The sequence below is a fragment of the Salvia splendens genome, chromosome 20 (genome assembly GCF_004379255.2).
Source record: "Salvia splendens isolate huo1 chromosome 20, SspV2, whole genome shotgun sequence".
Lineage (NCBI taxonomy): Eukaryota > Viridiplantae > Streptophyta > Magnoliopsida > Lamiales > Lamiaceae > Salvia > Salvia splendens.
This window is the reverse complement of record NC_056051.1, coordinates 8289424-8305985: the sequence shown is the minus strand read 5'-3', so window position 1 is coordinate 8305985 and position 16562 is coordinate 8289424. Positions and strand designations below refer to the sequence as shown.

Sequence of the window (16562 nt, the reverse complement as noted above, 5' to 3'; positions counted from 1 at the left end):
CCATCCCTCTGCCTCGATTTAAGCGCCGGAACCGGCGGTTCCACGGTTAACCGCCGGTTCCGAACCGTCCCGAACCGCCGGTTCGGTGACAGTTCCGGTTCGAAATATCTTGAACCTGAACCGGACCGCGAACCGAATTGCGACGGTTCCGGTTCGGGAATATTGCGCCGGTTCCGGTTCCGGTTCGGCGGTTAACCGCCGGAACCGGAACCGGTGGGCATGTCTAATGTAATGGATGATGAATATGATTAGTTATAGATGATTTTGGGATAAGAAAATAAAAAATAAATCAAAAAAATTGAAAAAATGGTCGAAAAACGGCTATATTTATGGGAATACGAAAATATTTTTTTATTTTTAGATTAATTTCGATTTTTTATAAAAAAAATTTAAAAATTAAATTAACGAAATAAAAACGAACCCAATCGAGCAGGGGCGATTGGGCGTCACCCGCCCAACCAGAAGCCGCCACGTCACCTGCTCTTCCGCAAGAGCACGTCCGCACTGTCGGCAAGAGCGCAGCGGCGAGCACAGCAGGTGTTCTTGCCCAAGAACACCGATGTGGGTGCTCTAAACACCACTTTCTTAAATTCCGTGCCAAAAAGAAACGTCTCAAATAACGTGGGACGGAGGGAGTAATTCATTGCAATTTCTATGGATTTGGATTTTCAAGTAGGGGAATAAAATGCATCACTTTGTTCATCAAACTAAAAAGGAAAGTGATTCATCTTCACACACAAAATAAAATTGCATAAAATCTAGTGCCGCCCAAGGAAGGAGTCATCTTCCTTGGGACGGAGGGAGTACAATATAATATAATAAAAATTAAATTATTTTACTCAATCTGTATGTTGGAATTGCCATAAGATGTTTAGCCCTAGTGACCACCATGCCATATTTTTCAGACATATCTAACTGATCAGGCAACATTTCATCGGGAAGCTCCCAATCAAAGCAATGAACCAACTGTGCCACCACAGATTGAACTATCATCAATCCTAATTGCAACCCTGGGCAACTTCGTCGACCAAAACCAAATGGCAAAAGATTAAATTCTCGGCCTCGAAGGTCCACATTAGTCCCTAGAAACCTTTCGGGAAAAAATGTTTCCGGGTCAGGCCAGACTTGGGGATCTCTTCCAATGGCCCATACATTCACAAATACGTGTGTTTTACTAGGTATGTTGTAACCCATGAGCTCGCAGTCCTCTTGGGCGGCGTGCGATAGTAGCGGTGCCACAGGGTGGAGCCTCAATGACTCCTTCACCACACACTCAAGGTACTTGAGACTAGAAAGTTGTGATTTGTCCACCATTTGATCCAACCCCACAACCTCCTCGATTTCTTTCTGTAGCTTCTTCATCACTGTTGGATTCTTTATCAACTCCGTCATTATCCAATCTATAGTTGTTGATGTTGTATCAATCCCTCCAATCAACATATCCTTCAAAATAAAGTACAAATTAATGACATGCAAATATTGTATAACAATTACAAAAATGAGGCTGATTGCAATGCACAAGTGTTGTGCCTAAAATGATAAAAGCTTAAAGAGCAACATTGTAGATGCTCTTATTACCAAAAGCACAGCCTTCACGTGACGACGGTCAAAGTCAAACCCGGCACCACCGGAATCCATAATTGCCATCATAACATCAACAAAATCACGGCTCTTCTTCTCCTTCTCCTCCTTTTTCGTGACATGATCATCAATGATGGCGTCGAGAAAGCCATCAAACGTCGCGCTAAGCTTCTCCATGCGGCGGTTGAGCCCCAGAAGATCAAGCGCCGCCACGGACGGGAAATAGTCCCCGGGATTAGGCTGCGCAGCCACACGTGTGGTCTCATCGATAACATCCTTAAACCCCAACTCCTTGTCCAAATCCCTATCCACAAACTTCCTCCCAAAAACCATCAAACAATTCATATCCCCAACAAGCTCCCCCACTCTAGCACTAACATCCACAACCTCCCTCCCCTCGGCCGCCCGGCGGATCCCCTCCACCGCCATCCCCAGCTCGGCCCGCCTCATCGGCTGAAACTCCTCGACCTTGGGCCCGCTCAGCAGCTCGAGCGTGCATAGCTTCCGCATGTTGCGCCAGTACGGGCCGCAGGGAGCACATATCACGTCCCTGTGGCCGTACGTGAGGCGCGTGGTCGAGAGGGTAGTGAGGCCTGTCGGACAAAACGGCGTCGTGCGTCTTTAGCACTAGCTTGGCAGCGGCCGGGGACGACACGACGACGATCGGGAGAGAGCCGAGGCGCATGTGCATGATCTCGCCGTGTTGTTGAGCAAGGCGGCGGAAATCTTGGTGGGGATTTTTGCCTAATAAATGGATGTGGCCTATTATCGGAAGCCCCTTCGGCGCTGGTGGAAGATGTAACATTATTTTCTTCTTTCTCTGCCATTGATTATTTAGGAAGCGGAGAGATAATGCTAGTGCTAATACTGCAACTAACCAAATACACTCCATTTTTGGAAGTGAATAACTTGACGGTATAAGGTAATAAGTGATATATTTAAAGAAACGAAATGATAGTCTTGGGTAACTATTTCACTATCAAATCTTGACTTGCTTTGAGACTTCTATTCTATTAGTGTTTTTTCAAAGTCAATAGTTACGTCGTCCAAGGTGTAGAATTTTGTACTCCTTCGGTCTCATAATACATTACATATTTGGAAAATGACACGGAATTTTAGGAGATGTTGTTTTGTGTATTACACTGTTAAATGGAGAGAGAAAATAATACTTCCTCCATCTGACATTAAATATCTCATTTTTTCCGCTTCTGTTCATCCACCAATAAAGATCTCATTTTGCTTTTACTATATTTGGTAAGTGAATGCTACACTCTCCTAACTCATTCAATTCTCAATTTAATATAAAACTCGTGCTGGTCACATATATATATATATATATATATATTGGGAGATGATCAAAATAAAAATGCATTTAAATCCAGAAATGCAGCCCAAATCTTGACCCTAGGATTAGATGATCTAATGATCAATAATTAACCAAAAACACGGAAGGTCATAATTAAGCAATTTTTGGTCATATTATAATATTTATATTTAATGTCATGCTAAGATCGTTTTAGGTCATGCTTTGTTAGCATGACCTAAAAATTAACTAACTATGACCTAATAGTGCCCTACGTATGATATTGTTCTGCGTTTCTGTATTTAAATCTAGTTTTGCATAGATCAAAACCCTATATATATTAATGTGAGAGATTGATACGGTATTATTTAGTTAGTTTAATTAGAGATTTGCATATCTTTTCCATATATCTTAGTTGTCTTGCTCATTAAGTTAGTATTAGTATTATAAATAGGGCAATTTTTATTCTCTTCAAGGAATCAATGAAATCATAAAAAAACATTTTCTAAACAAGGAAAAGTGACATTTTTTTTGACAAACTAAAAAGGAAAGTGTGACATCAATTACATGCACGGAAAACTAATTCTATAATGAATGAATAATTAAATTTCATTTGTCGCGTAACTTAGTCGAGACGAAGAAATACTACTCACTCCGTCCCAAGGAAGATGACCCATTCCTTGGGCGTCACAGGAATTTATGCAATTTTATTTTGTGTGTGAAGTGGGGAGAGTAAAGTAAGAGAGGAGGAATAAGGTAGAGATAAACGTGTTTCCATTTTTAGTAATAGGTTATCTTAGTTGGGCAAATAAAAAAAGAAAGTGAGTCATCTTTAATGGACTGAGAGATTACTCGCAAGTCATGATATTGCAGAAAAACTAAAAACAGGAAAGTAACGGGAAAGAAAAAAAACACGGGAAGGAAAGATTTTGGAAAGTCAAAGCCATAAAAGTGTAGAGTTATATTTTCTCAATGCGACAATCTACCTATACATATATAAAAAGAGGAGTTTTGGACATATTTACAATAATACTATTTAGATGAAACTAATGTATAATTTTATTACAACTATTTTTTATAAATGAATTTTTACATCTTTTAGCAGATGCCAGTTTCAAACATAAATGTAATTCACGGCTTAGGTGCAAGTGTATTTATATGGTTGGTTAATTGAAAAGACTTGTGGGGAAACGTTATGTAATATCCTCAATAATAAGGTTAATAGTCATTATGCACGCTGTATAAATTATAGTATAACGAACAAAGCTGAAGAGTCAAGAGTTACAATTTACAACATCAATTAAATTATTCACATTTACACAGGGTGATTGATTCATATTCACATTGACATTGTATATAAGATACTTATCATCATGTTTCTGGAGAAGCGGCCTTCTCAAATCTGAAGAGGGGTGTGAATTTGGTTTAGTTTGTTCATGTGCAATTGTAAAGCTATATATTTCTTTTATCAAGTCATTAGTTTGGAATCATCCACTAAAAACCAATGCTTTATATTTTTTTTACAGAGAGCAAATTTATTTGCCAACTGAAGTTGGTGTTGGGTGTTTATGCTTTACAATATGGTGTGTAATTTTCTCCCAACATTCTTAAGGAGATCTTTATTTTTTATCACGCAAATGATTGTTGAAATATTGTCACTTTTACTACACAATTACGGTAATTCTTTTGTTAAGTTAAGGTTATACATTTTACTTACAATAAATATACGGAATTTCTAGACCTCTAAGAAGGATGCAGATTTTACATCTCACTTTGATTTCCTGACTCATTTATTAAACATACTCACTTTGCACGTTCTCTCTTCTTCCTTTTGGCACTATAATGCATATTTGGCCTAATACAGAAGTTACATGAAATGATCAATATTGATGGATTGTGACATTATGGCTCCACCTATATTCATCGGCGGATCCAGGTGGGGTCGCGCGGGGTCGGCCGACCCCACCGGCGGTCCACCGAACACTGCCGGAAAACATCATATTCGACCTTTGACCTGGTGCAGTTCCGTCTCCGACCCCACGGCCAGCTTCAACTCTACACGAAGCCTTCCGCCTTTTCCAAAAACTAAGAGGAGAAATGAACAATACTAATAAGAATAGAGTAGAGATAGATAAGGGGAGGGGTTGCAGAAGAAGCTGATGTATTCTCAACGAAGAAGATGAACAGAGAGGTTAATATTGATTTTTGGACTGAGGAGTGGTTAATACTCCTATTGATTGTTGGGTTAGAAAATCTATAAGTAAAAATCTAATTGATTGCCTCTGGTCACTCGCCGTTAATACTGCTTTTTCATTTAATTCGCATGCCAATAATTTTCTAAGCCATGTAGTATTAACTTTTTTCTCCTTAATTTTCCCACAAATTTACATAAATTCCTAATTTATTTAAGTTTATTAGTAAAAAAAAATCAGTCAATACTGTCCTTTTTAAATAATTTTATCTTTATTACAAGAGTTACAACTTTCTTTATAAATAAAAATTCTATATTTCTACCCAATTATTATTTTGATTAAATAGAAAGTTATAGTAGGAGACTAAGATTAAGATTTTTGAGGGGCATAGGCTTTGCACAAAAAAAATTGGTGCGTTATTGATATTCTTTTAATCATGTTTTATTATTTTTTTACTTTTATTTTATTTATTTGACCTAATTTTTATGAATATAATAATTATATACTTATGTTTTTTTATTATTGATTTTAATTACCATCCATATTAAATTAATGGATAAATTTATTTTAAAAATATCTTGAGTTTGTATCTGTTCTCATGAGTTTTATCTGTTCTTCTGGTGCTAATGTTGAAGACAATCAACGACTGGAAGATATGTTTTGCAATTATTTCCAATGATAAAATTTCGGTCAGCTTCAAAATATGAATATTCGTAAAAGTTAAAAATATGAACTCGTAAAAGTCAACTATCGTGATAAAACAAAGATAATTTTATTTGTAATGTATTTTTATAATATATATAATATTATTATATTAATTATCTCGTCCGACCCCACGATTTTTAAATCCTGGATCCGCCCATGCCTATATTGTTTTCAATGTATTCGTTCCCAAGAAATTTGTTAGTGAATGTACCAAAATCCTAGAAGAGGTACAATCACAATCGTGTTCTTTGCATGATGTTATACGAATATGTCATCACTGGATGCCCTCAATGAATGAAAAAATAAAGCGATTGTTAGAGTCATACAACGCGAATCAATATTTGTTAATACCCATATTTTTTTGTTTATAATTCAATATAATAAAATTGTTTCTAATTTTATTTAATTAATTTTTAATCTCAAATCAATATATAAAAATATCTTAGTCCATGTCTAGCACGGGTGTGATATTAGTTATAGTTATACAGTTCAATAGTTTTTTTTTCCTTCTCATTATTAATAATACTTCCATTTACGGCAAAGTTCGCATCTTACATTTACTAGCGTCATTCGCAGTGAGGGGGCTCTACATGGAGAACAAAGAGTATATATCCCTATGAAATTAATTTTTTGATGTGATCAAATTTTTAATATTTTGTGTGGAGTCCACTTGCTGAAAATAGTGAACGTGAAATAATATATTTATTGAGAATAGTTCAAATAAAGAAATATGAGACATTTGATAGAGACTAGAGAAATTAATACTTCCCCCACTTTCCAAATTGACAAAGTTTGTATAACACGAGTTTTAATATGCAATTGATAAACTAAGAGAGATATAGGAAAAAGTAAGAGAAAGAGGGAAAAGGTAGTGAAAGTAGTGTTAGTGGAATGTGGAATCCACGTTATTAGTAGTTCAAAACTTTTCTTATTTAGACTTTGTCTAATTTTGGGGGACGGCCCAAAATTGAAAAACTAGTCTATTTTTGGAGACGGATGGAGTAATTATTACCTCAAAATTTTATACTCTCTTTGTCCCTATAAAATATGAACAGTTGGTTCAGCACTGATTTTAATGCATAATTGGAGAAATAAGAGTGAGAAAGAAAGAAAGTATTTTTAAAGTATTGTTAATGAAGAACAGGTTCTACCTCATTAGAGATAAAATCGTTTCCAAAACTAGAAAGATCATACTTACTTTTCAGGGACGGACTAAAAAAGAAATAGTTTACACTCCCACCGTTCCACTACAAGTGAGACGCTTCACTTCGTATGTTATTTGCAAAAATGACAATAAATAGTTAAAATGAAGAGAAAGTAAAGTAAAGTAAGTAAGAGAATAATGTATATACGACTCTTTTCTATATTATTCTTTTTCTTACTTTATTTTATCTTCACTCTAACTATTTATTATCATCTTCGCAAAATTTAGACCAAAAAGAAACGCTGCGAGTAACCAAATACACTCCATTTTCGGAAGTGAATAACTTGATAGTATAAGTTAATAAATGATATGTTTAAAGAAACGAAGTGATAGCGTTGGGTAACTATTTCACTATCAATCTTGACTTGCTTTGAGACTTCTATTAGTGTTTTTTCAAAGTATAGTTACGTCGTCTAAGGTGTAGAATTTTGTAGTCCCTCCGTCCCATAATAGGGATGACATACTTGGAAAATGAAATGGGATTTTAGGAGATATTGTTTTGTGTGTTAGACTTTTAGGAGGAGAGAGAAAATAATACTCCTTCTGTTCGCCAATAAATGTCTCATTTTTTCGTTTCAGTCCGTTCACCAATAAATATCTCATTTTACTTTTACTATATTTAGAAGAACAGGTTCTGCCTCATAAGAGATAAAATCGTTTCCAAAACTAGAAAGATCATACTTACTTTTTAGGGACGGACTAAAAAAGAAATAGTTTACACTCCCACCGTTCCACTACAAGTGAGACGCTTCACTTCGTATGTTATTTGCAAAAATGACAATAAATAGTTAAAATGAAGAGAAAGTAAAGTAAGTAAGAGAATAATGTATATACGACTCTTTTCTATATTATTCTTTTTCTTACTTTATTTTATCTTCACTCTAACTATTTATTATTATCTTCGCAAAATTCAGACAAAAAAACGCTGCGAGTAACCAAATACACTCCATTTTCGGAAGTGAATAACTTGATAGTATAAGTTAATAAATGATATGTTTAAAGAAACGAAGTGATAGCTTGGGTAACTATTTCACTATCAATCTTGACTTGCTTTGAGACTTCTATTAGTGTTTTTTCAAAGTATAGTTACGTCGTCTAAGGTGTAGAATTTTGTAGTCCCTCCGTCCCATAATAGGGATAACATACTTGGAAAATGAAATGGGATTTTAGGAGATATTGTTTTGTGTGTTAGACTTTTAGGAGGAGAGAGAAAATAATACTCCTTCTGTTCGCCAATAAATGTCTCATTTTTTCGTTTCAGTCCGTTCACCAATAAATATCTCATTTTACTTTTACTATATTTGGTAAGTGAATCCTAAATTCTACTAACTCATTGAATTCACAATTTAATATAAAACTAATATATAAAACTATGCCCCACATTCCACTAAATTTTTCTCCCTTTTTACTTTATAAAAAACAATTTCTCAAAACTCGTGTCGGTCATTGAAGTATGCAAGATTAGTGCGCTGTGTACTATTTGATATATCACAAACCCCAAAGTCCAGAGGATTCGCTAGATCATAAGGTCTAGGAGATCGTGGAACCTTCTGATTTCGGTCGTTGGACACACACTTTCCCGCTTCAAAATAAACCCACTACACTATTGACTAGTATAGAGAAGCAAAGGATCGATCCCACGAGGACGGATGAGTTAGCATGCATTTGGAGAGTTTGGGAGGGTTTGGCTGCTGCCATGCAACAAGTGGGTCGAGAATTTTAAACTACTAGACTTAGGAAATGAAAACTAACTAATCTATCTACTGGGTCACGAGGATTAAAAGCATCAAGTACTAGACTTAAGAACATAGAAACATAAACACATCCATGATTCGGAACTTGAAATTAACTGCAGAGGGGTTAATCAAACTACTGGGTCAAGTAGAAAGTTTCCCAAAACGGTGAGACAAAAGCAGAAAGAAAAGCAATAGAACAGGTTTCCTGAATTAGCTAGCGAGAGAAAAAGCTGCAAAAAGCAAACAAACAACGAATCTGAGTCTAACTACCAACGATCTTCATCTTCTTCAGCAAATAAACATGAACATGAACGAAACAGAGCATCAGAAATAGAGTAAGCACGGATCACATTTAGACATTACGATTAAATAGACAACTATCAGATCTAAGCTACCAGGTCAAGTAATCGAAAGCAACAGTAAAATAGCCATAATCATATAGATTCGAATCACCACATATCAGATCCATAATTCCGACTCACAATCCCTTCCAGATCCAACCGATCCAAACTCAACAACATTCAGATCCATGAACATGAATGCGATTCAAACAACTCCTCAACAAACAAACTCAGATTTCACCAATCTCAACTCCGATTCACCATTCAATTGCGAAAAGCATCCAAAATCAGTAAAATCACATCAGACATAAGAAACCAAAGTAAAACAGAAAGTAGAAACTGTTATAGCCACGAGAATAAAATCCAAAACACAAGTAGTCACCGAGCTTCCGGCAAGGAAGTTCTCGGCGTAAAATAACAACGGAAATTAAAAGCAAATTGTATCTTCACCCTCGTAAGGACGGTGTTAAACCACATAAACTAGCTAAGAACCACCGCAGTAGCCTGAAGTCACCCCATAAGTGCCAAGTGCGTGTGAAGTGGAGTGACTATGATTGGAGAGTGGAGCTAAGGAGACTAAGTGTAAAAATGCTAAAAAGTGAGGCTGAAAAGAAGCTCCCGTTCTAAAAGGGGTTGTCGCTTTATATAGGCAGCAATCCCTAGGGCACTCTCTCTTCATAATTTGTCTTTTTTGCCCTTCATCTTTATATTTGCTCCTTGCTCCATTTTTATTCTGCCAGCATTCCTCTTCATCTCATAGGTCTGGTAAATTGCTGGCATTTTCACTTCATTTTCCTCCTTTTCCTCTGCCCCTGGTAAATTATATGCGCTTCCTAGGTCCGGTAGATTTTACACGCACCTGAACTTAGAAACATACATTAGTGCACCGAAAACACAAAATTTTGATCTAAAACCAATACATGAAACGAGCCTTATCAAACTGCTTACACTTAAACCATACTTGTCATCAAGTATGAAAGACAAGAAAAAAGAAATAAGCCAAGTTTCGATGCATGGTTCCCCTTTTTAACCGACCCTACTGAAAAGAAAAAGATATAAACTCCTAGACCTAGACGCAAAAAGACTTGGACAAAGAAAACAGACACAAACACACGTACATAAAACAACAAGACAAAGAAAAACAGATTGACACATAAATGCATAAACTGGTTTTATTTTCTAGCAGCCGTCCCCACAAGATTAAGGTCAATCCAAGCCTCTACAGCCTCAGATTCCTACCCCTCCCTTCTTCTATCTGGTCAGGTTGTCAGTTCGTCAAGATAGCCTTAGTTCCTACCATCTGTTGGATTCACTCGATCACTCATTCCTCACCAGGGATGTTAGGATCATTGGCTCATCATTTGTCATACAACTGATCCCTTGAGATCGAATGACACAGAATAGTTCCTTAAGGTCTTTCGTTAGGTTGTAATGGGGTTAGGGGATTACAGTATGTATAGGTGAGAATCCTTGGGGTCCTAAGTTCAAGAAATATAAATGAAAACACGCTGCGGACATGTGAACTTAGGGATAAAAATTTGGAAACAACCTCCCTATTTACAATTCTAACTTCCCAAAATTTGGAGATGTTCCCTGACTAATTAGCCTTATTCTTACTCTTTTTTACCGGGTCAGATAAACACCCTTTTTTTCCGCACCCTTTTTTTTCCTTTCTCTGTTATCTTTTTTTTCTAATTTTTTTCTACATATATATTTTTTTTTGGTCAGGTTACAACTTTTCCTGCCCATTTTCTTTTTCTAATTTTTTTTCTTTTTCCTAGGTCCTGACAACTTTTCCTGCTCGTTTTCTTTTCTAAATTTTTTTCTTTTTCTCCCCTGTTCTATCATCCTATTTCCTACCCCAAATGGCGAGCTGCTTCATCCATATCCTCTTGTTCACATGGCATGGAGGCTAATGGTTCCAAAAATAGTGGAAAATTCAGTTTAGGCTCAAGGTGTTCATTAGGGGGTGCCTTTCCAATGAGGCAGGTTCAGCAGGTTTGAAAGAATTGAGCTCAAATGGCTATTCGTATTGCCTTTAGTCCTCACTACCTGTGTCATTTTTCTCTTAGTATCAATGGAAGCCACTCTGTTTTTTTAGTGTTTAGTAGAAAGTATTCTACTTTGGGCTTCTAACTCACTTTTAGAGGGTTCACAGTTAGCTTAAATTAAGGATTTTCTATCGTCCTCACTTCGTCCAAACTGACTTCAATTTATTCAAGAATAGGGTTTCACAAATTCGCATGTATTCTCTCTTCAATCACTCTCACTAAGGGGCTCTTGTTTTATCTTACCAGTTATGCATAAAACATAGAACCTAAAAAAAATCTACTAACTCAAAAACTCAAAAACCAAACATATACATGCTCGAACACTGACTGCACTAACTCCCCCCTCCCACTTCATTCTTCCTTGTCCCCAAGCATTCCCGATGATGTGGAAACAGGGCAATTGGTGTATACACACAAAATTGATCGAAACAATCACAAGAAAAACATAAACTTCTCACACTTAGACCGAGAATTGGGCTAAGTGGGAGAAGACACAGAACATCAACCCACAGAACCTATATACACAACAATCTTCTCACACTTAGGCCAAACAATGGGCTAAGTGGGAGAAGATCTACACAGAAAATACAGATACAAAACACATGCTAGACACACAGACTTCTCACACTTAGGCCCAGCAATGGCCTAAGTGGGAGAAGGCACAGAAATAAACAGACAAAACATATATACGACTTAACTAAAATAAAATAAAAACCAAAACAGAAACTTAAAATTACTTGGTGTTTAGGGGTATCAATTCTGACTCTGGTCCCAGGGGACCAGACTTCCTGGCTACCGTCTTCGTTTTCTTTGGTGGTGGTGGGGCTGGTTCATCATCCTTCCTGGCCTTTTGTCCAGCTGGCCTCATTGGAACCTTCTAGAGGCTAGGCAAACGGAATACGGATGGGCTCTGGGGTAGGTTCATTGATCTCCACGGTGGAGGAAGTCTGCCTGTGCTTCTTAGTAAGGGGCTTAGCCACCTGCTTTCCTTTGCGCTTACGCTCAGCAGCAAAGCGCTTCTCCACGGCCTCATTAGAAACCTCATCTTCTTCCTCTGGAGTCTCCTGGACCTCAGGCATGCATTCCCCTATTTCTACCTCGCCCTCTGAGGTGCCAAACTGCAACTTCCTTGGCCTTGTAGCAGCCACTAACTCATTCATTTGCCTGCTCCAGCGAGTGTTCCTCCTCGTTGTTCTCGCATCCACCGGTGTTTCTTCACTATCCGGTCCATCCTCCAAATCCACTATCTCTTTCAACCCTTCGCTCTCAGGTTCATTCACACTCTCATCAACAGGTTCCTTGTTCTCAACATCCTCACCATTGTCCTCAATGACGATCTCTTCCTCAATTTCAACCGTATACGTATCCACAGGGATTACTCTATATTTTCCCTTCCTTTACCAGCAACATCTCCCTCATCACCTCTATACTCCCCAATTTCTTCAGCATTATCTTCCTCATTACCCTCTAGTTCTGCATCCTCCACTCGCTTCTCACCCTCCCCAGTACCTTCAGCATCATCTCCCTCATTACCCTGACTTCCCTTCTCTTCTTCCCCATCATCCTCCCGGCCTCCTTATCATCCCCATCTACCTCCTCCATTTTTCCTTGAGGGGGCTATCCGCCTCCTCTACATGTGGCAGAACAGGGGCAGGGTTAGGTGTAATGGTCTGAATCTCGGCATCGATTGCCGAGGACGGGGGTTCTGCAACAGGGGCTAGTGTTTCGGTAAAGTTCTGGGAGTTTTCTAGGTAGGAAGATAAGGCTTGGGCTGTGGGTATTTCTTGATAGGTAGACTATCGGGGTGGAATTTCAAGCGGGGTTAAAGCGGTTTCCTTCTATTTACATACCTTCGCCAAGCGAGCGTAGATTGCACTTGCATGTACTCCACAGCCAAACTTCTGTAAGAACTCCTGCATGATTTGTTCTGAATCGGGATCCTCAATCGGCTCTGTGGTGGCGACAGTGGTTTCAGTCGGCGGAGCTATTGAAATCCCAAGTGTTGCCTCTGACCGTAGCGTAGTTGGGTTGGGAATTTCGGTCTGGAATGAAGAAGCCACCACCGCGTCTGGTTTAGGGATGACGGGTGGCATCCTTGCTGGCGGGTTTTTCCTTCTAGAGCTGTGTTTGGGTGGCTGATACTCCATGACTTCGTGATCGGAAACCCGCGGTGGTTGAGGGCAGTTCCGTCGGAATCTGACACATAGAAAGTTTGGAATGGTGAGGTTAGGGTTCTCTTTCCTGCAGAGAGTGATAAGGTTAATTTCATGCATAGGTCTAGGGCTTTAATTCGTGAAATTTCTGGGTCTAACACGTGTTTTAAGCCAGGTGTGTGAAGATTTTCGCCAGGTCCAGCAAAGAAGGGAGACAGTTGCGTGGACCTAGGAAGAAGGCGAAAGAGTGGACATTATGCGGAAAATTGCTCGACGGAGGAAGCCTCAGAGTTGAAGGGTAGAATAGAGATTTCTACGAAGACTCTAGAAGGTTATGTCCGCGTCTATAAAAGAGAGAAGCATGCACTCTGGAGGGATCTTCTCGGTTGGAGACCTCGCCAATAGCTTGTAGCTTAGTTCACTTTTCTTCACACACTTGGGTTCTTTCGTGGGAAATTCAGGGCATACTTGGGCTTCACTTCTAGCTTTCACACTTTTCGATCTGGTGGTAACACCGTCCTACTTGAGGGCGAAGAAACAATTTATTTTCTGTTTACGTTTCTGCTGAATTCGCCGAGCTTCGCTGTTCGAGGCTCGAACCTCTTTGTTTTCTGGATATTCTCTGTGTTTATGCAAGTTTCGTTTTAGTTTATGCCGACTGTGTTGATCTTTGTTTGTTGATTATGTTTACTTGAATTCTGAGTTGGATTGTTGGAGTTGGTTGTTTTCTAGATTATCGCAGGTTTGTGGTTGGATCTGGGAGAATGGAGTTTGTTTGTGGATGAATCGGGTTCTTAACTTGTTGATGTCGTAGGGTTGTCTGTGATTGTTGGGATCTGGAGTTGATTTGAGTAGATCTGTGAGAATCGGAGCTATGGAGTTGATTGTGCTGGGTGTTGAGTTCGGATGTCTTGGATCTGGAGTGGATTAAGCATTCGACGTGAATCTGAGTCGTGTTGGTTTAATTTTATGCCTAGCTTACGTGTTTTCATTTCATTTCGTTTAGTTTATGTAGATCTGATGTACTTCCGATTCGTAGCGAGTTTCCGGCGTCCCAATTTCTATATTCTGTTCGAATCTAGGAGTATGCTCTGTTTTCTTCATTTACGTTTCTGAGTTGGATAGGAAATTGCATGAGTTTGTTAGTTGCAGATTTTACCGTACTTACCTTATTTGAATGTCCTGGTCCCCACTTTTTAATTCTTCCTGCCTAGTCATATTTAGTTAATCATTTACACGGTCTAGCGAGTTATTGTTTCTTTCGGTGTTGATGTCTGATTTTACAAGTATTCTGTTTCTTAGGTCTAGCATTTAAATTCCGTGCCTAGGTCTAGTGGTAGTTGTTATAAACCTCAACCCTTTGCGTGGCAGCAATCGCTTGTTTCCAGAGTCTCTAAACACTACTCACGAATCCATCTTCGTGGGATCGACCCCACTTCCCTATACTAATTTAATAGTAATTTGGGTTGAGAGATTAATTTTTGAAGGAGAGTCGAGCGTGTCCAACGACAACAACACTCTGTGTTCCTTGGGTTCCTGGACCTAGTGATCCAGTGGATTTAAGAAGCGCGGTGTCTTGACCGAGCACTTGTATTAGTGTTCCCTGTAAGCACACAAAACACACACGATCCGACTCAGCTCCTACTTCAAATGGCGCCGTTGCCGGGGATGGATGGCGTGCTTAGTGTTAGTGTTCAGAGTCTGTGGTGTAAATAGTTTTGATTTGTTTTCTTTCTCTTTTGTTTGTAGTTTATGAGCAGAGGCTCAGGATCTACCTACTGGAGCAACTCGTCTGGGAGGAAGTACGACCAGTTTACTTGGAAGGTTAAGGATACAGCCTCTACTGTGACCACCAGATCAGGGTTCACCACAGAAGATCCGTTCCCGAGTGAATTAACTAGCGACGAATCTTGGACGTCGTCAGGACGCGAAGATCCAGAATCCCCACCCGAATCAGAAACAGAGTCAGAAACAGGGGAAGCAGAGAAAATAGTCATGGCGCAGGTAGTAGATCCAGATCCAGAGATCGGTTCTCTTACTGCCTATTTAGATGGAGAACCAGCTCAAGCTATAGTGATGAATCCACGCCAGAGGACTATTGAGATCAAGACAAACGTGCTCGGCATCTTGTCGACGTTCTCTGGGCGTAGAAATGAGTGTCCGTATGAGTTCTTAAATGAATTCAGCAAGTTGTGTGGTATTCAGAAGAGGCCGAATGATGCAACAAAGGAGGATTATCGCCTACGTGCGATTCCGTTTACCTTGAAGGGGGAAGCTAACACGTGGTTATTAAGGTTACCCCCGGATTCTATTCGCACATGGAGGGATTTCAAATTAGAATTCCTAGATTATTTCTTCCCATCCAACAAGACGAATGCACTGAAGAAAGAAATATTAGAGTGTAAGCAGGATTACGACGAATCCTTGAGTCAGTATTGGTCGAGATTTAAGGGGTTGTTGGATGCATGCCCAAACCACCGAATGATAGAGGCAGAGACCTACTCTCTGTTTTACGAAGGAGCGACTCCTGAGTCAAAGGATTTAATGAATTCCTCGAGTGGGGGGAATTTCACAAGAAAGAGGGGAAGTGAAGCAAGGGAAATTCTGGGAAAATTGATCGACGCTAAGAAGGCGTACGATAACCCTAGGAATGCTGTGAGAAGAGGGTCGGTGCATGCCGTAAGAGAGCAAGAAGATGATAAAGTGGAGGCAAGGATTGATAGGCTCGAGAAGGCTCTTTTGAACGCGATTGAGAAAACGAATCCACTGACTTCACAAGGGAAGGAGAAATCTCCGGGTCCAGGAGATAGTCAAATTCAGCAATATTACGGGACCCAGGAAGGAGATTATCAGGCCCAGGTCAATGCAATGGGTAGTTGGAATCCCGATGGGAGCTGGAATCCAGGAAGACAGAGAGATGCACCTTGGCGGAATCATCCGAATTTCAGATGGACTGACAATGAGCAGAATCAGCCAGTACCACAACAAAGTCAGCAGTTTGCACCTCAGCCCGAAAGGCAAGGTAACTGGTCAGGAAGAATCAAGAGGGGCAGGGCGCTGGATCAATCGGAACCAAGGAGACCACTCAAGCTGGGGAACAGAAATCAGAATAACCAAGGGAACTCTTATTGCCACCGCACCAAAGGAATTTGTCAGAATAATTACCAGAGGCCAAGGAAATCAATACAACAACTCTTCAGGCGGTCAAGGGAACGCTCGTCAGAATCAAGCGAAGTGGACCGACGCTGAGTATAGGGCCAGGCCCAGTCCAACCACAAAAGTCACCAAAGAGTATC

General features: G+C 39.4%; 1 pseudogene; it reads right to left on the bottom strand.

The window, feature by feature from the left end:
• Positions 1-825: 825 nt before the first annotated feature.
• Positions 826-2473, bottom strand: LOC121781423 (annotated as a pseudogene).
• Between the last annotated feature and the right edge of the window lie 14089 nt (positions 2474-16562).